Genomic DNA, 25,034 nt, shown 5'->3' with positions numbered 1-25,034 from the left:
ACAAGATCGAGTGGACTCTCAGAGACCATTTTTCAGGGAAGAGTGCAGGGGAAAAGAAAAAGGGACAGACAGAGGAAGAAATGGGCAACAACGTTGCAGGGTGGGCCAGAGAGAGCGCTGTCACAACCCAAGCACTCAGCTACAACCGTGAGAGATGGAAGCAACTGGTGCAACGCTCATCTGTTCAGCGCCCATACGACCCGGGTGGGTAGCGGGATCCGTAACTGTAATATCAAAGCCGACAGTGACATATACAGTTTGCATCCAATCGGATCAGCAAGGATTGTCCCTGGCAGTCTGTGTGCCCATAACATACTAACCCTAACAGTCCGTGTTTGGGATGTGGGAGGATAACGGGGTCACAGAGGAAACACACGTGGTCAAAGAGAGGACGTACAAACACTTTACAGACAGCAGCAGGAATCAAGCCCGATCTCACAGCTGACATGGTAAAGTGTGGTGCTGACTGCTACACTACCGTATTTGGAGCCCGTGCAAGAGTGGCAGTGATGTCATCTAACTACCTGAACAGCTGATTACATTCAAGAGTTCACTCTTTGCTAGTATGCTGCATATCTGACTTTAACACACATTTTAAACATTACAAAGTGTGTTAAATGCAGATAGGAATATACACAAATGCTTGGCAGAGGCTGGAATATTTTAAATAAACTTGGAAAAGTTTATATATTGGAATACTTATGTGAAGGAATTAGGTTGCACATGTATATTTTTTATTAGCATCTATGTTAAACCGTATCAAACATTAATAATGACTAAGTTTGCCTTTGTTTTCATTGAATATGAATTTCTCTGAATCGACTTCTGGACAAGTTGTATGATTAAGCTCCAGTTAATTTAACTTAACTTAGGATGGGGCTCTGAATCACAGACAGAGTCCCAGGATTTCTATGTTAAAGTACACATGCAGAAATCCTGTAATAGCTGACAATTTCACAATGATATGACCAATGTAGATACATTTGTATAACATGCAGTTGTATCTCAAAAATTGCACAGCATCTAAATTAATGTTTCCAGAGCCAAAAAAGGCGTTCATTTCCAACTTCCTCGAAAAGAACATGTGGTAACGAGCTTTAAACAGTTCAATGTTATGTCTCTCGTGTTGGAATCTAAATGAGATAGAGGATCCAGTCCAGTAAACAAGTGCTCTGGCTGTTTTCAAGTGTGTGTAATAAATGCTTCAGCTGTACTCAAAGAGAACAGAATGGCTCTTGCTAAAGGTTTGGCCAATATTTAAACTTTAGTCAACCACAAAAGTAAGTTTGATATGTTGAAAAAGACAGAAAGTGCAGATGCTAGAGGTCTGAAATAAAGCACAAGCTGTGGGAAGCATTCATCAGGATGGGGACTGCCTGTAGAAAAGGTAATAATTAATGTTTCAGGTCAAAGGCTATTTGCCAAAATCTGGTGAGTGTGTGGATCAGTAAAAGCCCTTTGGCCCAAATATTACCTCTACTTCTCTCTCCAGCAGAGGTTGCCTGACCACGAGAGTTTCCAATGTTTTCTGTGTTTTTAGCCAGTTACATTGTTGTTTCTGGGAACTCATTGCTGAACTTTGTAACTTATAATCTTCGAAATATTCTATAGTGTGTAATGCACTTTAAGTTTCCCTGAGACTGTAAATGGAACTTCTTGTAAATTATTTCTTTGAACAAATTGTTAAATGTAACTTCCCTCTTTCATGTAAACACGCCTTCTTAAGGGGCTCAAAATTGTTAATAAATAATACAAGTTAATTGCTTCTGGTTAATAATTATGGGCTGATATCTTTGGCAAACCTTTTATTTACATAAGACAGCAAATTGCAAAGTATATCACCTGTCAGCTGTCATTGTGATAACACAACACAAAGACTTGCTCAACTAAAAGAAACCAAGCAGTTTTTCAGTCTTTGATGAGACTCTATTTAATTAGATAAATGTAGCTTTATTTCTTCCTATTCGGGTACTGAATATTCTGCATAGAATACACCGTAGGTTAAATATCAGCAGAAGAGACAGGCAGACAGAGGGAGAGGGAGAGGGAGAGGTAGAGGGAGATGGAGAGGCGGAGGGAAAGGGAGAGGGAGAGGGAGATAGAGAGGGAGAGGGAGATGTGGAGGCAGAAGGAGAGGGAGATGAAGAGGCAGAGGTAGAGGGAGAGGGAGATGGAGATGGAGAGGGAGAGGAGATGGAGAGGCACAGGGAGAGGGAGAGGGAGATGAAGAGGAGATGGAGAGGCATAAGGAGAGGGAGAGAGAGATGAAGAGGCAGAGGGAGAGGCAGATGGAGAGGGAAAGGGAGAGGGAGAGGGAGATGAAGAGGCAGAGGGAGAGGAAGAGGGAGATGAAGTGGCAGAGGGAGACGGAGAGAGAGATGGAGAGGGAGAGATGGAGAGGGAGAGGGAGATGGAGAGGGAGAGGAGATGGTGAGGGAGGGGGAGATGGAGAGGGAGGGGGAGATGGAGAGGGAAAGGGAGATGGAGAGGGAAAGGGAGATGGAGAGGGAGAGGAGATGGAGAGGCAGAGGCAGATGGAGAGGGAGAGGTAGTGGGAGATGGAGTGGGAGAGGAGGAGAGGCAGAGGCAGATGGAGAGGGAGAGGTAGAGGGAGAGGGAGATGGAGAGGGAGAGGAGATGGAGGTAGAGGGAGAGGAGATGGTGAGGGAGGGGAGATGGAGGGAGGGGGAGATAGAGAGGGAGATGGAGAGGGAGAGATGGTGAGGGAGGGGGAGATGGAGAGGGAGGGGGAGATGGAAAGGGAGATGGAGAGGGAGAGGAGATGGAGTGGCAGAGGCAGATGGAGAGGGAGAGGGAGAGGGAGAGGGAGATGGAGAGGGAGAGTAGGAGAGGCAGAGGCAGATGGAGAGGGAGAGGGAGAGGGAGATGGAGAGGGAGAGTAGGAGAGGCAGAGGCAGATGGAGAGGGAGAGGGAGAGGGAGATGGAGAGGGAGAGGGAGAGGGAGATGGAGAGGGAGAGGAGATGTAGAGGGAGAGGGAGAGGAGATGGTGAGGGAGGGGGAGATGGAGATGGAGAGGGAGAGGGAGGGGGAGATGGAGAGGGAAAGGGAGGGAGAGGGAGAGGAGATGGAGAGGCAGAGGCAGATGGAGAGGGAGAGGGAGAGGGAGATGGAGAGGGAGAGGTAGAGGGAGGGAGAGGAGATGGTGAGGGAGGGGGAGATGGAGAGGGAGGGGGAGAGGGAAAGGGAGATGGAGAGGGAGAGGAGATGGAGAGGCAGAGGCAAATAGAGAGGGAGAGGTAGAGGGAGATGGAGAGGGAGAGGAGATGGAGAGGTAGAGGGAGCTGGAGAGGCATAGCAAGAGGGAGAGGGAGAGGGAGAGGACAAAGTATTTCACAAGGTTTCACCATTTCAGACAGAAGAACTGTGAGGTTCATTTGCTAGGTGACATTTGGATTAAAACGATGATATCCAGCATATTGATTTTATTTCCTACTGCCACTCTTGGTAATATACAAATCAAAGAATGTATTGCAACTACTGACACAGTTTCTCGTGAGCTGGCTGACACCTCCAACCCCATGGAGCTAGATATCAGCAAATGACAGTTCTTCTATCAATCAATTTAATTCAAGAAGGGGGGAACATATCGAAAATAATGGTAACTCAGATGTGCAAATGTCTAGTTTGGCAGAGGAAAAAGGTTCTAAATAGCAAGAGATTGCAGATCTATGAGATACAGTAGGATCTGGGTGTCCAAGTGTAGAATTCACAAAAAGTTAATATACAGAAGACACAATAATCAGGAAGACTGTGTTTTCATCTCTTGCAGATGATGATGAACATTTGATTAATAACAGTGGATGAAACACAATAGCATGAATGGCAGTGATGCTTCACTACCAGATGAACTCAACACCTTCTATGCTCACTTTGAAAGGGAGAATATAGCTACAGCTGTGAAGATCCCTTCTGCACCTGATGATCCTGTGATCTCCATCTCAGAGGCCAATGTTAAGCTGTCTTTAAACCCTCGCAAGGCGGAAGGTCCCGATGGCCTACCTGGTAAGGCTCTGAAAACCTCTGCCAACCAACTAGCGGGAGTATCCAAGGACATTTTCAACATCTCACTGCAATGGGCGGAAGTTCCCACTTGCTTCAAAAAGGCAACATTTATACCAGAGCCTAAGAAGAATAATGTGGACTGCCTTAATGACTATCGCCTGGTAGCACTTAGATCTAGCGATGAAACGCTTTGAGAGGTTGGTCAGGACTAGACTGAACTCCTGCCTCAGTAAGGACCTGGACCCATTTCAATTTGCCAATCACCACAACAGGTCAACGGCAGACGCAGTCTCAATGGCTCTTCACACAGCTTTAGACCGCCTGGACAACACAAACACCTATGTCAGGATGCTGTTCATCGACTATAGATCAGCATTTAATACCATCATTCCCACAATCCTGACTGAGAAGTTGCCTCTGTACCTCTCTTTGCAATTGGATCTTCGATTTCCTAACCGGAAGACCACAATCTGTGTGCATTGATGATAACATATCCTCCCTGTTGACAATCCACACTGGTGCTCCTCAGGGTTGTATGCTTAGCCCACTGCTCTACCCTCTATATACACATGACTGTGTGGCTAGGCATAGCTCAAATACCATCTATAAATTTGCTGACAATACAACCATTGTTGGTAGAATCTCAGGTGGTGATAAGAGGGTGTACAGGAGTGAGATATGCCAACTAGTGGAATGGTGCTGCAGCAACAACCTGGCACTCAACGAAAGAGCTGATAGTGGACTTCAGGAAGGGTAAGACGAAGGAACACATCAGAAGTGGAGAGAGTGAGCAGCTTCAAGTTCCTGGGTGTCAAGATCTCTGAGGATCTAAGCTGGTCTCAACATATTGATGTTGTTATAAAGAAGGCAAGACAGCGGTTATACTTTATTAGGAGTTTGAAGAGATTTGGCATGTCAACAAATACACTCAAAAATTTCTATAATTGTACTGTGGAGAGCATTCTGACAGGCTGCATCACTGTTTGATGTGGAGGGGCTACTGCACAGGACTGAAAGACGCTACAGAAGGTTGTAAATCTGTCAGCTCCATCTTGGGTACGAGCCTACAAAGTACCCAGGATATCTTTAGGAAGCGGTGTCTCAGAAAGGCAGCGCCCATTATTAAGGACCTCCAGCACCCAGGACATGCCTTTCTCTCACTGCTACCATCAGGTAGGAGGTACAGAAGCCTGAAGGCTCACACTCAGTGATTCAGGAATACCTTCTTCCCCTTTGCCAACCGATTCCTAAATGGACATTGAAGCTTTGGACACTACCTCACTTTTTAAAAATATACAGTACTTCTGTTTCTGCACTTTTAAAAAATCTGTTCAATATACGTAATTGATTTACTTGTTTATTTCTTAAATTTTATTTATTGTTTTTCTTTCTCTACTAGATTATGTATTGTATTGAACTGCTGCTGCTAAGTTAACAAATTTCACATCACATGCCGGTGATAATAAACCTGATTCTGATTCTGACCTTCTCTACACCCCCTCATTTTCTCAGGCAGTCCTTTGGGTGTGAGGGTGACTTGTTTCATTTCTAGCTCTGGGATTGATAATGAGGGGTCCACACACTGTGTCTGGGGTAGGACATGTTTGACAGGGTTGATAAGTTTTTGTTTTGGCAAGTTATTGCTCTTTCTTACATCTTTATTTGACTTCTCTGTGCTTCTGAGGAGACCAGACGTTTTCAAAGATTCTCCTTCAGCACCGTAAGTAGTGACAGCTCAGAGATTCCCCGGAATTAATGAGGATATTCTATCTTTGCAAGGAGGCTTTTGTGAACATCCATGGAGCAAAGAGACACTTGCCACAATGGAACTTAGGGTAGAATATATGCCTTAACACATCTCTGGAGCAGAGGTTTAGCCTAGCAAGCAGAGCTCCTAAATGCATTTGACCAATGGCATTTAACCACATGACATTTATAGGATAGGTGATTAGTGAGTGCTGAACTTGTGGTATTCTGTGAACTCGGGAAACTGGGGTACTTAATAATAGAAGATATATTGTTGGAGTACAAAGAAATAAAATGATAAAAGATGCAATTTTGTGTGGAAGGGGAGGTGGTTAGAGATTGTCTATTCACCTGTGGAAGATATTGCAATTGTGGCCACTGCCCAGACAAGCATACTTTCCAGCAGAACATCACTGCTGAAGTTGATCTTGCTCTCAGTGCAGAATACTAACGCCAATTAATCTTCACAGTAAACCACTTGAATTGAAATATGCTAAACAAACTCAATGATTTCACCATCAAAATCAAGATGAGAACTTTCAACTCACTGGTTTTATTCTTCTGTGGATATGGAGGAACACCTGCAGCTTTAACAACAAAGGACAACTTGTCTTCAAGAAGATTTAGCCTTGGTTTTCACCTGGGCTTCCTCTTGTCAGCCCAGACTGATTCATCTTAATAGAAGGTTTAATTTAATCAAAGAGCTGTTCATGTCCAGAACCAGAAAGATCACATCATTGATGAGAAAGCAAAGGTAGATTATACCTAATACATATCTATTGCCCTCCCTTCCAGGCATAAACCTCAACTATGACCCAACTTGAATCCTGGGGGGACCAATATCCTAGCGGGGAGGTTTGCTAGGGCTATAGGGCAGACTTTAAACTAGTAAGATGGGGGGGGGGGGCAGGAATCAATTTGAGGAAACTATGGGAGAGGAGGTTAGTTCACCAGTAGAGCAAGTAAGTAGACAGCGTGTGAGGGAGGAAAGGCAGGTGATGGAGAAGGGATGCACTCAGCCCGAAGATGTAGGGGAGAAGAAAGAAAAGGATAATAAATTTGAATGCATTGTTAGGGATAAAAAGAGAGGAGGAGGTGGAGAGTACCTTAAATGTATCTATTTTAATGCTAGGAGCATTGTAAGAAAGGTGGATGAGCTTAAAGCGTGGATTGATACCTGGAATTATGATGTTGTAGCTATTAGTGAAACAAGGTTGCAGGAAGGGTGTGATTGGCAACTGAATATTCCTGGATTTAGTTGCTTCAGATGTGATAGAGTAGGAGGGGCCAGAGGAGGAGGTGTTGCATTGCTTGTCCGAGAAAATCTTATGGCGGTGCTTTGGAAGGATAGATTAGAGAGCTCCTCTAGGGAGGCTATTTGGGTGGAATTGAGGAATGGGAAAGGTGCAGTAACACTGATAGGAGTGTATTATAGGCCACCTAATGGGGAACGTGAGTTGGAAGAGCAAATGTGTAAGGAGATAGCAGATACTTGTGGTAAACACAAGGTGGTGATTGTGGGAGATTTTAATTTTCCACACGTAGATTGGGAAAATTCTGTAAAAGGGCTGGATGGTTTAGAGTTTGTGAAATGTGTGCAGGATAGTTTTTTGCAACAACACATAGAAGTACCGACTAGAGATGGGGCAGTGTTGGATCTCCTGTTAGGGAATGCGATAGGTCAGCTGACAGATGTATGTGTTGGGGAGCACTTCGGGTCCAGTGATCACAATAGCATTAAGCTTCAATATAATTATGGAGAAGGACAGGACTGGACCTAGAGTTGAGATTTTTGATTGGAGAAAGACTAACTTTGAGGAGATGCGAAGGGATTTAGAGAGAGTGGATTGGGTCAAGTTGTTTTATGGGAAGGATGTAATAGAGAAATGGAGGTCATTTAAGGGTGAAATTATGAGGGTACAGAATCTACATGTTCCTGTTAGGTTGAAAGGAAAGGTTAAAGGTTTGAAAGCACCATGGTTTTCAAGGGATATTAGAAACTTGGTTCGGAAAAAGAGAGATGTCTACAATAGATATAGGCAGCATGGAGTAAAGGAATTGCTTGAGGAATATAAAGAATGTAAAAGGAACCTTAAGAAAGAGATTAGAAAAGCTAAAAGAAGATACGAGGTTGGTTTGGCAAATAAGGTGAAAGTAAATCTGAAAGGTTTCTACAGTTATATTAAAAGCAAGAGGATAGTGAGGGATAAAATTAGTCCCTTAGAGAATCAGGGTGGTCAGCTATGTGTGGAGCCGAGGGAGATGGGAGAGATTTTGAATGATTTCTTCTCTTCGGTATTCACTAAGGAGAAGGATATTGAATTGTGTAAGGTGTGGGAAACAAGTAAGGGAGTTATGGAACCTATGACAATTAAAGAGGTGGAAGTACTGGCGCTTTTAAGAAATTTAAAAGTGGATAAATCTCCAGGTCCTGACAGGATATTCCCCAGGAACTTGAGGGAAGTTTGTGTGGAGATAGCAGGAGCTCTGACGGGGATCTTTCAGATATCATTAGAAACGGGGATTGTGCCGGAGGATTGGCGTATTGCTCATGTGGTTCCATTGTTTAAAAAGGGTTCTAGAAGTAAGCCTAGCAATTATAGACCTGTCAGTTTGACATCAGTGATGGGTAAATTAATGGAAAGTATTCTTAGAGATAGTATTTATAATTATCTGGATAGACAGGATCTGATTAGGAGTAGCCAGCATGGATTTGTGCGTGGAAGGTCATGTTTGACAAATCTTATTGAATTTTTTGAAGAAGTTACGAGGAATGTTGACAAGGGTAAGGCAGTGGATGTAGTCTATATGGACTTCAGCAAGGCCTTTGACAAAGTTCTACATGGAAGGTTAGTTAAGAAGGTTCAGTTGTTAGGTATTAATGCTGGAGTAGTAAAATGGATTCAACAGTGGCTAGATGGGAGATGCAAGAGAGTAGTGGTGGATAATTGTTTATCGGGATGGAGGCCGGTGACTAGTGGGGTGCCTCAGGGATCTGTTTTGGGCCCAGTCTTGTTTGTAATATAAATAAATGATCTGGATGATGGGGTGGTAAATTGGATTAGTAAGTATGCAGATGATACTAAGGTAGGAGGTGTTGTGGATAATGAGGTGGGTTTTCAAAGCTTGCAGGGAGATTTATGCCGGTTAGAAGAATGGGCTGAACGTTGGCAGATGGAGTTTAATGCTGAGAAGTGTGAGGTTCTACATTTTGACAGGAATAATCCAAATAGAACATACAGGGTAAATGGTAGGGCATTGAGGAATGCAGTGGAACAGAGAGATCTAGGAATAACAGTGCATAGTTCCCTGAAGGTGGAGTCTCATATAGATAGGGTGGTGAAGAAGGCTTTTGGAACGCTGGCCTTTATAAATCAGAGCATTGAGTACAGAAGTTGGGATGTAATGTTAAAATTGTACAAGGCATTGGTAAGGCCAAATTTGGAATATTGTGTACAGTTCTGGTCACCGAATTATAGGAAAGATATCAATAAATTAGAGAGAGTGCAGAGAAGGTTTACTAGGATGTTACCTGGGTTTCAGCACTTAAGTTACAGAGAAAGGTTGAACAAGTTAGGTCTCTATTCATTGGAGAGTAGAAGGTTGAGGGGGGATTTGATCGAGGTATTTAAAATTTTGAGAGGGATAGATAGAGTTGATGTGAATAGGCTGTTTCCATTGAGAGTAGGGGAGATTCAAACGAGAGGACATGATTTGAGAGTTAGGGGGCAAAAGTTTAAGGGAAACACGAGGGGGTATTTCTTTACTCAGAGAGTGATAGCTATGTGGAATGAGCTTCCTGTAGAAGTAGTAGAGGCCAGTTCAGTTGTGTCATTTAAGGTAAAATTGGATAGGTATATGGACAGGAAAGGAGTGGAGGGTTATGGGCTGAGTGCGGGTAGGTGGGACTAGGTGAGATTAAGAGTTCGGCACGGACTAGGAGGGCCGAGATGGCCTGTTTCCGTGCTGTGATTGTTATATGGTTATATGGTTAACATGAAGCTAAACAAAATTCTACATTCCAGAATCCCATTTCTACATCCCATTTATTGTAATTGTTCAGATTGTTAACAAATTCCTTGATGACCTGGTAAATGTTAAATTAGGACCAATATCCACATGGCACCTTTTTCTGACTTCAGAATGTTCCAAATTAATTTTCAAGCATTCACCAAATTGAGCATTGCATACGATAAGAGTACAATTACTATCTTGGGATAACTCCCCTACTTCAGAATCCGAATCAGGGTTAATATCACTGGCATATGTCATGACATTTATTATTTTACAGTAGCAGTACATTGCAAAACATAAGAAAAATTACATTAACTAAATAGTGCAAAAATGGAGGAAAAGAATAGTGAGGTAGTGTTAAAAACAAAAACACAAAATGCTGGCAGAACTCAGCAGGCCAGACAGCATCTATGGGAGGAGGTAGTGACGACATTTCGGGGCCGAAACCCTTCATCAGTGAGGTAGTGTTCATGGGTTCAGTGTCCATTCAGAAATCTGATACGGATTCCTGAAACATTGAGTGTGTGCCTTCAGGTTCCTGTAGCTCCTTCTTAATGGTATCAATGAGAAGGCACGTCCTGGGTGAATGAGGGTTCTGAAGGATAAATGCTGCCGTTTTGAGGCATCGCTCTTTGATGGTGTCCTCGCTGCTGGAGAGGCTACTATTTGATTGAAGTATTTATTGACAATGTTGCAGCAGGGAATGAGTTGAAGATGTGACTCACAGGAACAGTCTGTTGTTCAACAAAAGAAAGTTGATTTACTCAGAAAACAGGTCGTATTAAAAATACGGAGAGAACAGAAACCCGCAACAACTTCACCCAGTAAGAGGACAATTTCACCTGAAAAAAATGCAATAAATGAGAGACAGTTACATAAAAATAATCCGTATTGCCACTTTCTGGCGTGGAGGTCAACAAACATCATGACTAGAAAACTACCCCATCGCCTCCACTCTGCCCAATTGCTGTTTCTCACTAAATGCAGATTGGAAAAAAAATCTTTAATAGTTTAAGAATCACAAGTTTTTCAGATGAAATCAAAAACTAGAACTCTGAAATAAAAATTGAAAATGCTGAAATGCTGAGCAGGACAGGAGAGCCTGTAGGGTGCTAAACAGGGTTAACACTTCAGATTCCACACATACTGCAGATGCTACCTGACTTGTTGAATGTCTCTAGCCTTTATTACAGACTTCCAAGGTTTATTTTATTCTGAGGGTCACTGATATGGGCTTTGTTTCTGGTTGCTAACTGACACAGAGCTTTTGGAGACTCACTGAATAGTCTTCATTGCATCACAATTGTAGATTATCCTGTTCCTCCAGCTTATTTGATTAAGAAAATACACCCATATTCATGAACTTTCTTGCCCACTTACTGGACATTTTGTTATCCAGTTAAAGAGCACAAATCTCTATTTGGCAGGAGGGTCGAGAAAGAACTGTACATTTCCAACATTGAATTTGGACTTGCTTCAAATGACAGTCCCACTTCATTTTCCTTACAAGACCTGGCAACGTTGGTATTGAATGTTAGTGACAGGAAATCTGAACATAGACGCAACACAGGAGCAGGCCTTTCTGTGCATAATGACTTCCCCAGACACAATACCAAATTAACTTACTGTATGTAAATCTCTTCTGCCTCTACAAAAGCCATATCCCTCTATAACATGCATAGCCTACTTATAGCCTCTTAAGTTCTACTATCATATCTGCTTCCTCCACTACCCCTAGTGGCTCATTAGTACTTCGTTCTGAGCCGGGGCCGGGGGTCTTACAGTGCACTTAATCTTGATTATGTCTCTTGACCGACAAGGGTGTAGTATTTCATTAGCAACACACATAAAATGCCTGAGGAACTCAGCAAGTCAAGATGCATCTATGGAGGGAAATAAGAGTCAACACTGAGCCAAGACCAGCCACCAGTCCTGATAAAGGGTCTTGGTCTGAAATATTGACTCTTTACTCCCATCCATGGATGCTGCCTGACTTATTGATTTCCTCCAGCATTTTGAATTGAGATTATGAGTAGAATTTATTTTCTTCAGTATTTAATTTTCTCTTTTGCTGTTTCCTGTTTATCTCTTACTTCTTAGGCACCAGTGGGTCTTTCTGGACTCCTGCTAATCTAAATCCAGTTTTTCATCAATGCTTCCACTTTTGATCGGTCTTTCCATGTGCCTGCATTAGTTCTTTGATGGTTGTTTATGTTATTCTGAATATACCAACTATTCTTTCACAGAAGGCATCAGAGCCAAGTCCAATTCCATCCAATCTGAAACCTATGTAGATGCATTTGTCAGCAGAGGTAATTGGATAACAATCGGAACCAGATCAGTCTATTTAGGTTTCCACCCAAAAAGACGTATCTCCATTTGCAAGGTCTGTTATTGTGGTGTCATTATAAGCAGCTAGTCCAACACAAAGGAAAAGGCCCAGGACTCTCTTGCTCCTTGTAGTTCATCTCTAGAAACCATGAGTATTGTTTGCCTCATCAGTGAGCAAAAATCTTCAAACTTCTCCAGCTGAGGAAAAGAGGAATTTTCCCGGAGCTTAGATGGAATTATGGCACAGAAGTGGCTAAGCAAGTGGTGAGTGGTTACAATCCACACCAACCTCTTCCTGCCTACTTTTCTTAAGTCTGCCGGAATTTCCTTTTGGTCCTTCCTCCCTGCCCAACTTCCTATTAAATACAACTGCATTATTCACCTCAATTATTCCATGTGGTATGAAGTTCCACAGTCTAGCCACACTCTGTGGAGACATTACAATTACATTGAAGACTTTTATGTAGCATATTACTTTTGCATCCAGTTTTGTGGGGATGTATCTGGACAGTACCCCGGATTTACCCATGGAGCTGTGGGCTCAATGTTTTAATATGCTGGAAATGTCTCACGTCAACCTACACCTGGTGGTGGAGTCAGAGTTACCCAACTCTTAATATACACTACGATCCCTGACGAAGGGTCTCGGCCTGAAACGTCGACTGTACTTCTTCCTATAGATGCTGCCTGGCCTGCTGAGTTCCTCCAGCATTTTGTGTGTGTTGCTGGGATTTTCTCTTCTTTGTGATATACACTCAGTGGCCACTGCTTGCAGTCTTCTGCCGCTGTCGCCCATCCTCTTTAAGGTTTGACGTGTTGTGTTCAGAAGTGGCTTTCTGTACATCACTGCTGTAATGTGTGGTTATTTGAGTTGCTGTCACCTTCCTGTCAGTTTGAGCCAGTCTGGCCTTTCTCCACCTACACCTCTCATTAACAAGGCGTTTTACCCACAGAAATGCTGCTCATGGGAAGCTTTTGGTTTTTCACACCAAAGAATTTTCTAGAATCTTTTCTGTAAATTCTAGAGGCTGCTGTATGTGAAAATCCCAGGTGATCAGCAGTTTCGGAGATGCTCAAACCAACAATCATTCCATGGTCAAAGTCATTTACACCACATTTCTTCCCCATTCTGATATTTGGTCTGACCTACAACTGGACCTCTTGACCAGGTCTACATGCATTAAGTTGCTGCCACATGCTTGCCTGATTAGATATTTCAATAACAAGCAGGTGTACAGGTAAATCTAATTAAGTGGCCATTGAATTATGCATTTGGAACAACATACTATGAAGAGTTAAATTTTCCAGTCCACAAAGGACAAAGTACAGGGCTAGGTAGGAGCAAGTTAAATCCTCGTTGCCACAGAGACTGAGTAGGAGGAGTATTTGTAGGTGCAGAGGGCAGTGCCGTGTAGGCTTAAGATTAAGAATGTGCACCAGAGTCAGAAGAAAACTGCATTTTTTATTCTTCTGTTTTTATAGCCATGTCTGAAGTTGTTCAGTTGGGCATCAAGTTTCGTTAGAGTGGGCAGAGACACGTTCAAAAGGTGACAGTGGCCTATTCAAAAGGAGACGTCACTGAGCACCGTTCTTTCCTTGGCCTTATTCCAGTGAGAAGTCATTGGCTGTGGGTGTAGCTGAGCTGGGCGCAGCCTTCATTAGGTGACAAGGGGAGGAAAGCAAGAGAAGAGAGGGAGGGTAGAGGATAGACGCAAGAAGATGTGTGACTTATGGCAAAATGTACACGTCAATCACTCCTTTGTGTGTCAACACTTAAGTGAATGATAATTGAGAATGTGATGTGGGGAGTTAACCCAGGGTTGAGTGACATGATGCAGCCATTGCTTGGCAAAACATCTGCCAGGAGGCACTGGAAATATGAGGTAGAGGAAATGGCACTGAGCAAACAGGAAGCGGTACCAATTCCCTGGAATCGAGGCTACCTGAAGTGGACTATTGAGGAATATCAATAACACCCTTGCAATTACGTCAATTACTGTGTTTATGGAAATCTGTTTTTGAATTATACTTATGACTGCTGACTGGGTGTTCATATGCAAATACTTAGCTGATGTACTTCATTGATAAAATTATGTAACCAAATGTAGGGCAGCATGTTAGCGTAATGCTTGGCATAATGCTTTACAGCATCAGTGATTCGATCAGGGTCCAATTTCCACTGTAAGAAGTTTAGAACATAAAACATAGAACATGGGAATCTACAGCACATTACAGGTCCTTTGGCCCAGAACGTTGTGTCAACCATGTAACCTACTGTAGAAACTACTTAGAATTTCCCTAGCGCATAGCCCTCTATTTTTCTAAGTGTCATACACCTATCTAAGAGGCTCTTAAAAGACCCTATTGTATCTGCTTCCACTACCACCGCTGGCAGTGCATTCCACATACTCACCACTCCCTGTGTGAAAAACTTACCCCTGACTTCTCCTCGGTATCTGTTTCCAAGTACCTTAAAACTATGCCCCCCTCGTGCTAGCCATCTCAGCCCTGGGAAGAAGCCTCTGGCTATCTACACGATCAATGCCCCTCATCATCTTATACACCTCTATCAGGTCACCTCTCATCCTCCGTCACTCCAAGGAGAAAAGGCCAAGTTTGCTCAGCCTATTCTCATAAGGTATGCCCTCCAATCCAGGCAACATCCTTGTAAATCTCCTCTGCACTCTCTCTATAGTATCCATGTCCTTCCTGTAGTGAGGTGACCAGAACTGGACACAGCACTCCAAGTGGGGTCTGACCAAGGTCTTATATAGCTGTAGAAACTACTTGGCCTTTTCTCCTTGGAGCGACGGAGGATGAGAGGTGACCTGATAGAGGTGTATAAGATGATGAGGGGCATTGATCGTGTAGATAGCCAGAGGCTTCTTCCCAGGGCTGAGATGGCTACATTCTTCAAATGATTGCATAGGTTTTCTCCAGTTGATCCAGTTTCCTCCCACTTCTAAAGACAAGCGTGTTAGGATTAGTTTTAGTGAACTGTGGGCATGCAATGTTGGCACTGGAAGCATGGTAACACTCGTGGGCTGCCCCCAGCACATCCTTGGACTGCGTTAGCCTTTGACTCAAACAACACATTTCACTGAATGTTGCAATGTTTCAACGTGCATGTGAAAAGTAATCTTTTCTCTTTAATGTAGGGGGTAATAAAGCATTTTTATTACTATTTCTAAGAGCAAACAGTGCTGTTTATAAAGAGGAAATGATGAGCATTAGGTACTATGTGGTGTAAGTATGGATGCATTGCTGTTCAGAAACTGTTAGTTGGGTACTGCCCAGCTTTAGTAAATGATAGTTGGTTGGAAGCTCTGTCTTGCCTTGCTATACTGCAAGACGGAGGAATGTCCAGGCAGAGCACTGTCAGAGCTCTTCTCGCCTGGGTGGAGAAGCCAAGAAGTTAATTTCAACGTGGTTGCTCCAATCTTCCTAAATTCGTCCCACTCTCTGTACAGTCAGTAACACAGTGGGTCAGGATGCTCTCCACAGTTTTGCCCCGCCTGCCTGTTGCTGTCAAGATGAAGAGCTCGGTAGTATACAGGACAGTATATGAAATGCTGGCTAAACCCTTCTCTGACCAGTAGCAGGCTGCAGCATCCCAGAACCAATGAGGGAGATTAAGACACATCAGGAAACACTTAGATTGTGCTTTTCTAAGAACTGGCAGAAAGCTAGTTATACGAACTCCTCCTGAACACTATGCGCGGTCCCATCCACTCACTGCAGGCGCTGGGACTATCTGTGAGCTCATGTCCTTAGCTGGAAGGAGAAAGCTGGAAGCCAGAAGCAGCCTTTAATATCTGACAGGGTTGGGGCAAATTTTTTAAATATTTGTGTACAACGAAGCAAAACGTAAACCCTTGAAAAGCAAATTCTTGTCAAACACAATGGATGTGGAAGTAAGAGTCACATCTCCACAGGATGTAAATAAAGAATTTTTCTCCCCCCAAAAGAAATCCTGCAGATTTCATCCAAAAAAGATTCCTTAGCAACATAGAACTCTTTGTTACCTCCTTCTTCTATTTTCCACCAGTCACTAGGCCAGAGCAACTTCTGTTTCCATATAAAGACTGCCTGTGGCCTCTCAGTTTCAGTGCTTCCATGAACTGCAAACACCGGGGAGGAAACAACAGCATCCAGAACAACCAAAAAAGGGAAATGCGAGCTAATCTGCTTTGGGAGGAGCATTACAGTCAGGATGGATTCATGGGCAGGCACAGGAGGAGTACAAATCGTACTCCATTTAACCCTTTGGCTGACCTCTTCCTGATACTATAGGCACATTCATTACAGTCCCGGTCAGATTGCTGAAGCCTATCATTCTTTTACTTCATTCCAGACATTTACAACGACCACTTTTGTTACAGCAGCTTCTAATTAAATGGTAATCACTGGATTCCAAGTTGCTGGGGGTTCTAGTATACAGTGAACAGTCCTTTCATCTTTGCAGCCCAGCCTTCTAATAAATAGGGGAGTAGGATCTATAGGTCACACAGAGAAGCCGCAGTATCACTTTCATCTGAGTGGCTCCCCATGTAGTACGTGCAGATGCTACAGCTCAATGTATATCAAAAGATAATGGAGAACGTTCACAAAATACTTGGCTGCTGAGCTATTAGCTATTCCCAATTCCGGTACACTACTAATCTTGGAATTGCAAGTTCAAAGTTCAAATAAATTGATTATCGAAGTCACCATATCCTATTCTTAGGTTCATTTTCTTGCAGGTGTTCACAGTACAACAAAGAATACAAAGTATTCTACAATAGAATCGATGAAGCATTACACACAAAGATTGATAAACAACCAAAGAGGAAAAGAAGACAAATTTACAAATAGAAAAAAATTGATAAATAAATACCGTATGTAAATAAATAATACTGAGATCCATAAGGCCATAAGTTGTAGAGTCTAAAAGGCCAAAAGATATAGGAGAACAAGTAGGCCATTCAGCCCATCGAGTCTGCTCTGCCATTCAACCATGGGTTGATCCAAGTCTTCCTGTCATCTCCACTCCCCTGCCTTTACCCCATACCCTTTGATGCCCTGGCTAATCAAGAACCTATCTATCTCTCCCTTAAATACGCCCAATGACTTGGCCTCCACAGCCACTCGTGGCCACAAATTCCACAGATTTACCACCCTCTGACTAAAGTAATTTCTCCACATCTCAGTTCTAAATGGACATCCTTCAATCCTGAAGTCGTGCCCTCTTGTCCTAGAATCCCCTTCCATGGGAAATAACTTTGCCATATCTAATCTGTTCAGGCCTTTTAAGATTTGGAATGTTTCTATGAGATCCCCCTTCACTTTCCTGAACTCCAGGGAATACAGCCCAAGAGCTGCCAGACATTCCTCATACGGTAACCCTTTCATTCCTGGAATCATTCTCATGGATCTTCTCTGAACCCTCTCCAATCCCTGCCTCTAGAAATGAATGCCAACATTGCATTCACCTTCTTCACAACCGACTCAATCTGGAGGTTAACCTTTAGGGTATCTTGCACAAGGACTCCCAAGTCCCTTTGCATCTCTGCATTTTGAATTCTCTCCCCATCTAAATAATAGTCTGCCAGCTTATTTCTTCCACCAAAGTGCATGACCATACATTTCCCAACATTGTATTTCATTTCCTACTTCTTTGCCCATTCCCCTAAACTATCTAAGTCTCTCTGCAGGCTCTCTGTTTCCTCAACACTACTCACTCCTCAACCTATCTTTGTATCATTGGCAAATTTAGCCAGAAATCCACTAATACCATAGTCTAAGTCATTGACGTACGTCGTAAAAAGCAGCAGTCCCAACACCAACCCCTGTGGAACTCCATTGGCAACTGGCAGCCAGCCAGAATAGGATCCCTTTATTCCCACTCTCTGTTTTCTGCCCACCAGCCCATGCTCCACCCATGCTAGTAACCCACGCTAGAGTCCTTGAAAGTGTGTCCATAGTTGTGGAATCAGTTTGTAGTTGAGGTGTCTGAAGTTATCCACACTGGTTCAGGAGTCTGGTGGTTGAAGGGTAATAACTGTTCCTGCTGTTCCTGAACCTATTGGTGTGGGAACTAGAGCTCTTGTACCTTCTTTCCAACGGCAGAAGTGAGAAGAGAGCATGGTCTGGGTGGTGGGGTCCTTGATGATGGATGCTGCTTTCTTGTGGCAGCACTCCTTGTAGATGTGCTCAATAATGGGAAAAGCTTTCCCTGTGATGGACTGGGTTGTGTTGTGTATTTAACAATTCAATAATACTTAAGTAATATTGTAAATATGTTCGTGCTCGCCTTGTAAATCTTATCTCACGCCCCATGCTGCACAGAACATGGCATATCATTTGTGAAAGAAGGCTCTAAGTCAGGGGTGTACAGTGCAGGCCCACGGTCAAGCATACTTTCTTCAGCCAGTGATTGGTGTGATGGGAAAGGCAGTTTCCCGGAGCAAATAGTTTTCACCACATTGCCTCCAGATATAATCGTCTGGTCTGACACCAGTAGAGAAGTGGTTATTGGTGAACTCACAGTCCCCTGGGAAGACAACATCAATGAAGCCCATGAGCACAAGTTAACCAAGGATGCAGAATTAAGATCAGAGTGCAGAGACAGAGGGTGGAAGGTCTCATGCTATCCATTCGAAGTAGGGTGACGTGGCTTTATTGAGTTCACTTTCCAGAAGTGGCTGCATGACCTTGGCTTTACTAGAAGAGATATCAAGCCAACCAGCAGGGCTGTAGCTGAGGCCGCGGAGGCAGGATCATCGTGGGTGTGGACTGAGTACATCCAGAGGGGCAGATAGTCAGACAGTGCATCCATCTTTTGAAACTCTTCAGCAGCTGCATAGATACCTGAAGAGTAGACTATCTGTTGGATGGAAGCGAGCAACAACTCTGATAGAGGCAGATGCCAAGTTGTTAAGCTTATCAGTGGTGGTGCTTTAGCACTGCTGGCCCACCACCTCAAGGGAGTCTTGATCATAAACGGGCCGAAACTCCTGAAGACAGGTGACAGGTCAACTGATGATCCCACTGAAGATAGCACAGGACAGTTAACATCTTAGTCCATGTGTATTTTCAATTCTGTTGTTTAATTAAACATTCATGCTTATTCATATAATTCATTACAGGTTATATGTAAAAGTACATGAATGGCATATATCATCGCCATATGTGTACGCTTTGTTAAAGGTAAAAACGGAACTAAGAACACGCCTTCTACACTCTCTGTGTTTTCTTTCAATTAGCTTTGTGTTGAAGTTGCAAAACATAAAAGTGTTGACGAGCAAGTTTTAAGCCAACCCAACCTGTTGAAGTGCAGCAAGATGTAAGTGTTTTAAAAGAACCACTGTGAGATGTTTGAGTTTAAAAAAAAAGTTGAGCACGTGCTTCTTGAGGAAGGGACAGAGACACCTGAGTTAAAAAAAAGCAGAAAATGGACTAATTTATGGGGTCATAAACAATGAGTACTGGTTGATAATAATCACAAGTAAAAAAAAGCAGAAATGGCTGGCTACACTGGAAGGAAAAATGCATTTACTTCTACAAGAGATACCTGGATATTGTATACTGAGCAACTTAACCAGTAGTTAAAGCAAATGAAATAGCCAATGAAAAGCAAGTGCCAGTTTTGCTGAGTGCTTTAGGTGGGGAAGCATACCGTTTGCTTACAAGTTCGACTGCTCCACCAAACCAGCTGAAACAAGTTTTTCTGATATAGTGAAAGTAATGCAGGAACATTAGGAACTGAAACCATTGTTGATTACAGAACACTTCAGGTTTCATTATTGGAATCAAAAGAAGGGGGGGGGGGGTTCATTTTAGAGTACATGGCTGAATTGAAGAGATTGTCTGAGCATTGCCAGTTCAGTGATGGTTTAATGATGCACTGAGAGATTGTTTAGTTAAAAGAAAGCATTCAAAAACTGCTTCTAACTGAAGCGCAACTCAAATTTAAAAGAGCTGCTGAAATTACTGCATCGATGGAAACCACAAACAGATACACAATTGAGTTGCAGTCAGGAATGAGAGTGATCCTGAGCAAAATTGCAACATCTAAACAGAAACTGGCCAGGCCGAACAAATTCTGTTACCGTTGTGGCAGTGGCTCACATGCACCAGATAGATGCAGGTTCAAAGTTGAAACTTGGAGAAAATGCAAAAAAGTAGTAGACATACAAAGAGTGTGTCAGGCAGACAAAAATAAATGGAAAACTGCAGTTTCAAAAAAAGCTCTAATCTGCGTGCTGATAATGAAAAATTTGGTAACGATGAGAGCGATATAAGACTGAGTCACCTTGAGATTTACAATGTGAAAGTTAACAGGAGACAAGCAATATGGCATACACAAGAAGTGAATGGCAAATTAGTTAAAATGGACTTGGAAAATGGCTCAACTGTTTCAGTCCTTCCACTAAATGAGTTTGAACAGCATTTAAAATATACTGAACTGAAACCTGCAGATATCCAACTCAGAGCTTATACAAGAGAAAAGATAACTCTGAGGGAATGACATTTGAAACACTGAAATACAACAATCAACAAGCCACATTGGGCTTGTATGTGGTAAAGCCAGGAGGGCCAGCATTGTGGGGACATCAGTGGCTGAGATAACTACAGCTTGATTGGCAATCCGTTCATGTGCCACATTCCCTGCAGCAGTCAACTGAAAGCAAATAAGGAAGGTACCGGATGCTGCCACTACAGTGTTCAAGGATGGCATTGGAAAACTAAAGCCTATCAAGGTAAAAGTAGTGCTAAATGTAAATGCCACATCCAAGTTTTGCAAAACCCATCCGGCTCCTTATACCATACTTGATAAAATGTCAGTGAGCTAGATCGCCTGGAGTTTGAAGGAATTCCTTCCGATGTTGAGTGGAGCCCAAGGCAATGCCAGTGGTCTGAATAGCCAAGAAGAACGGGTCCATCAGAATCAGTGTACAACTTGCTGCTCAGTGAGGTTTCGTCATTTCTGTGTTGAACTGAGGGTGTGGCCTGCAACTAACGGGTTCCTGGACGGGCTGGAGTGATGACTGGCTTTGTGGGTGGACCTCACTTTTGTGGGTCTTAGTTCTGAATGTTATTTGTTTACTTTTTATTGTTTGCAGGATTTGTTCTCTTTTTTTGCACATCAGACGTTCAGTGATCTTTTTTAATGGGTTCTATTCAGTCCCCCTTTTCTTGTGGCTGCCTGTAAGGAGACAAATTTCAAGGGTGTATATGGTCGACATATTTAACAATAAATGTACTTTGAACTTTGTGGTGATTTTAAGGTTATCATCAGTAGATCAATACCCTCTGTTCAAGATACAGGATATCTTTGCAAACTTTTCTGGAGGAAAACACTCCTGCTACCTACAGATGGAGATGGGAATAAAAGGGTCTAAAATGTTTCTCACCATAAACACTCACAAAGGGCTTTATCACTGCAATAGACTTATTATTTTTTAGTAGCATCTGTACCTGCATTCTGACAGAAAGCTATGGACCAGATGCTGTAAGACTGTCCAGGCACCCAGTGTTACCTGGATGACATCATTTTTACCTGGATAACATCATCGTTGCATCATTGGAGACAAGGAATATCAATCTCAAGACTGTGCTAAAAAATATGAGAAGATTACGGGCTCAGAGCACAATGCATCAAGAGTGAATTCTTTAAACCACTTACTCTGAGTCATGCCATTGATACGCAAGGATTACCCAATGTGCTGAGAAAATTCATGCAGTGGTGAAAATCAAAGGACATGTCAAAGTTGTCATCCTTCTTCAGGATTTGTCATTTACTATAACAGGCTCCTGCCAAACCCAGCTAAAGTGTTCACCCCTTGAACTCATTTTCTGCAGATTGGGAAAGAATGGCAACGGACAAAGCAGTGTCAGGGGGCTTTTCAACAGGCAAAGGAATTGGTAGACACTGTACATTATGAGCCACATTGTCCAGTGTAGCTCTCCTGTAATTTGTCACTTCATGGAATAGGTGCAGTCAGGTCACAAGTGATGAGTGATGGGAGTAAATGCCCCAGAGCCTTTGCATCACAATCCCTTACCACTGCAGCGAAACATTACAGAGAGAGAAGCCTTGTGTCTGTAAAATCTTTAAACCAGTACTTGTAAGGAGGGAAGAGTTTACTCTCTTTTCCGATCATCAACCACTAGTATCCATTTTTAATCCACTAACGACAGCAGCACAAAAATAGAGATGGGCTCTGTTTCTTGGAGGACACAATTAAAAAGACTGAATTCAAGATGAAGAATAATCATGGAAATGCTGAGGGTCCCGTTTATCCCCTTTACACTTAGTAAAAGAAAATACCTGAAAAATTTACAAAAGAGGACACTCCTCTTGACATATTCTCCCCAATGCAAATCGACCGCTCCCGATTATGGCAGCGATTATCCAAAGGGAAAGCAGTGTTTCCATACCAGGCCATGATGCAACCAGTCAGGATAATGTCCACTGTAAGTCTGCCAAGTCTGTGCAAACTTCTAAGAAAGTAAAGGTGCTGTTGTGTCTTCTTTGTGATGAGAGTTATGTGCTGGTCCCAGGACAGATTCTCTGATATTGCAATGCCAAGGAAGTGAAAGTTACTGATTATCTCCACCTCTGATCCTCCAATGAGGATTGGCTTGTGGGCCACTGCTATCTTCCTCTGGTAGTCAATAATCAGCTCTTTATTTTTGCTGATATTGAGTGAGAAGTTGCTGTGGTGGCACCGCTCAATCAGATTTTCATTCTCCCTCCTATATCACAGTTGTCTTGGTGGCAAACTTGCCTAGGGAGAAATATAGATATCAAGGAGAGATCTGTGTAGAAGCAACAACAGCTTGTGCTTGTATAATAACAAGAAATCCCGAGGCTGTTATCAAGAGTGTTATTTAATATAAGTCTACACTGAGGCATTAGGAAATGTGTTGAGGGAGCAAAGGGAGCAGAGAATCGTGGACTAAAATTTCTGTTTTTTTGGCAATGTGTCACACCGATGCAGTTTGCATAAGTTGCATCGAAAACTGTCTGTAAACCACAGAACTGTTCTCTGAACACCAAAAACAACATCACCACCTTCAAATGCACCAATTCCAATCAACGTGCAGCAAATACCAACAGTAGCTACAAAATAACTCAGCAGGTGCTATCTTTGCAGTCAACTGTTAAAGGTGTGTAGCACTTTTCTGGACCCAGGGGAGTGTCGCTACAGAACAAACAGATGCTTCAGTATTGGCTGGAAAGTGGGAAAGTAGGGGTGAGAAGCACATCAGGAGGTCCTTGAAGAACAGGACCTGCAGGAGGCACACTCTTTGTGCAAGCGGACCAGTGACCAGTGACCAGCGGACAGCACTGCGCTCTAGCAGTGTTGCCAAGGCACGGGCACAGTTTCTGAATTCTGCACTTAGATGAAACTCAGCATTGCAGATTACGTGACCCAGTAGCATGGGGGGAGGGCGGATGAGATGGTAGCGCAGTCTGTTTGTGTGTCACTTTAAAGCACCAGCGATCACTGATCAGGGTTCAATTCCTGCCACGGCCTGTAAGGCTACATGAGTTTCCTCCAGACACTTTGGTTTTCTCCCACATTCCAAAGATGTGAGCTACGGGTACACTCTGATGGCACCGGAAGCGTAGCTGCACTTGATGATTTAATTTGGCATAATCGGTGCTTTTCACTGCATGTTTAGATGTATCTGTGACAAATAAAGTTAATCTCTATCCTCAATTGTTAACTAATGCTTGTGTCCGCTCTGCCTGCCTCTGCGGGTTGCAGGGAATGTAGAAGTTTCCTTTTCGAGAAGAAGGTGTTTTGGTGTCTTCTGAATGCAGCAGTGAACTACAAACTTTGAGATGTGGTGGAGCAGCAGCCTGGAATAGTCCTGAGGCTGGGACAGCAAAAGTAAAAGCGGTCCTGATCTTGGTCGACGAGTAGTTACAGCTGAGGTGATAGAAAGTTCCAAACATCAGTGAAGAAAGGACAGTTTGAGTAAAGTAACCCAGCTTCAGAGAAAATGGGATGAGTAAGTATCGCTAAGTAACTACAAATGTTACCATTTCAGACCAGTGAGAAGGAAAACATCACTGCGGACATATTTTGCCTTTTGGACCATTGTTGCCTTTTTTTTGGTGTGGTGGCCTCAAAGTTTAAGCCCTCAAGAAAGCATTGAAGAATGAGAAATCCTACTGAGGAGCTTTCCTGCTGAGAATCTCACAACAGGGACGAAACATTTCTGTTTTTGCTTTAACCAGATTCTCGACAGTTTTTGCAGCTGACTGAAGGAATTTCAAGTTCAAACCCAGGAAGTCTTGGGGGAGGGAATTCCAGAATGTGTTAGAATATGAAGTTTGAATTGTAAACGGGAACACTGGCTTTCCTGGAAGCAAGGTGACTTGTTTTTCCCTTCACCACATGTTATATGTGACCTTGAAGCTTAAGGTTGCAGACACCCACATTGTACAACCACACAGCCAAAAGCTTCAGCACAAGGTCACCTCCCACTCCTCCCTTGGCATGGTACCGGAGATCTTTAACTGTTTACATCTGGCCTGGAGGAGCAACTTTTTTTCTGAGGCGGCCCAACCTCAGGTTGGAATGAGACTGATGCAATGCGACTTATTTTACAAAGTTGTATTGTTCTGCTGCTGGGAGCCGTTACCAGATTGTTTCCTTGTACTCATCATCGAGAACAGCCCAGCGTTTTCCAAACCTGCCTCCTCTCAGCAATGAAAGCTCTTGCACTTATTTAATGCTTTTCATAACCTCAGGTTGTCCTGCACTAGCTGAGAGCAGGTGAAAATGTAGAGTTAACAAGAAGGTCCAAAATACAGAAGTTAATTTGCACAACACCGCCCCCCACACCCCCAACCACACAGAAAATAAATGCTAATCATGTAATTTTCCTCAAAAGGTGTTTGGCGGTGAACATGTCAAG

The sequence above is a fragment of the Hypanus sabinus genome, chromosome 23 (genome assembly GCF_030144855.1).
Source record: "Hypanus sabinus isolate sHypSab1 chromosome 23, sHypSab1.hap1, whole genome shotgun sequence".
In the NCBI taxonomy this organism is placed as follows: domain Eukaryota; kingdom Metazoa; phylum Chordata; class Chondrichthyes; order Myliobatiformes; family Dasyatidae; genus Hypanus; species Hypanus sabinus.
This window is presented reverse-complemented; position numbering follows the sequence as displayed.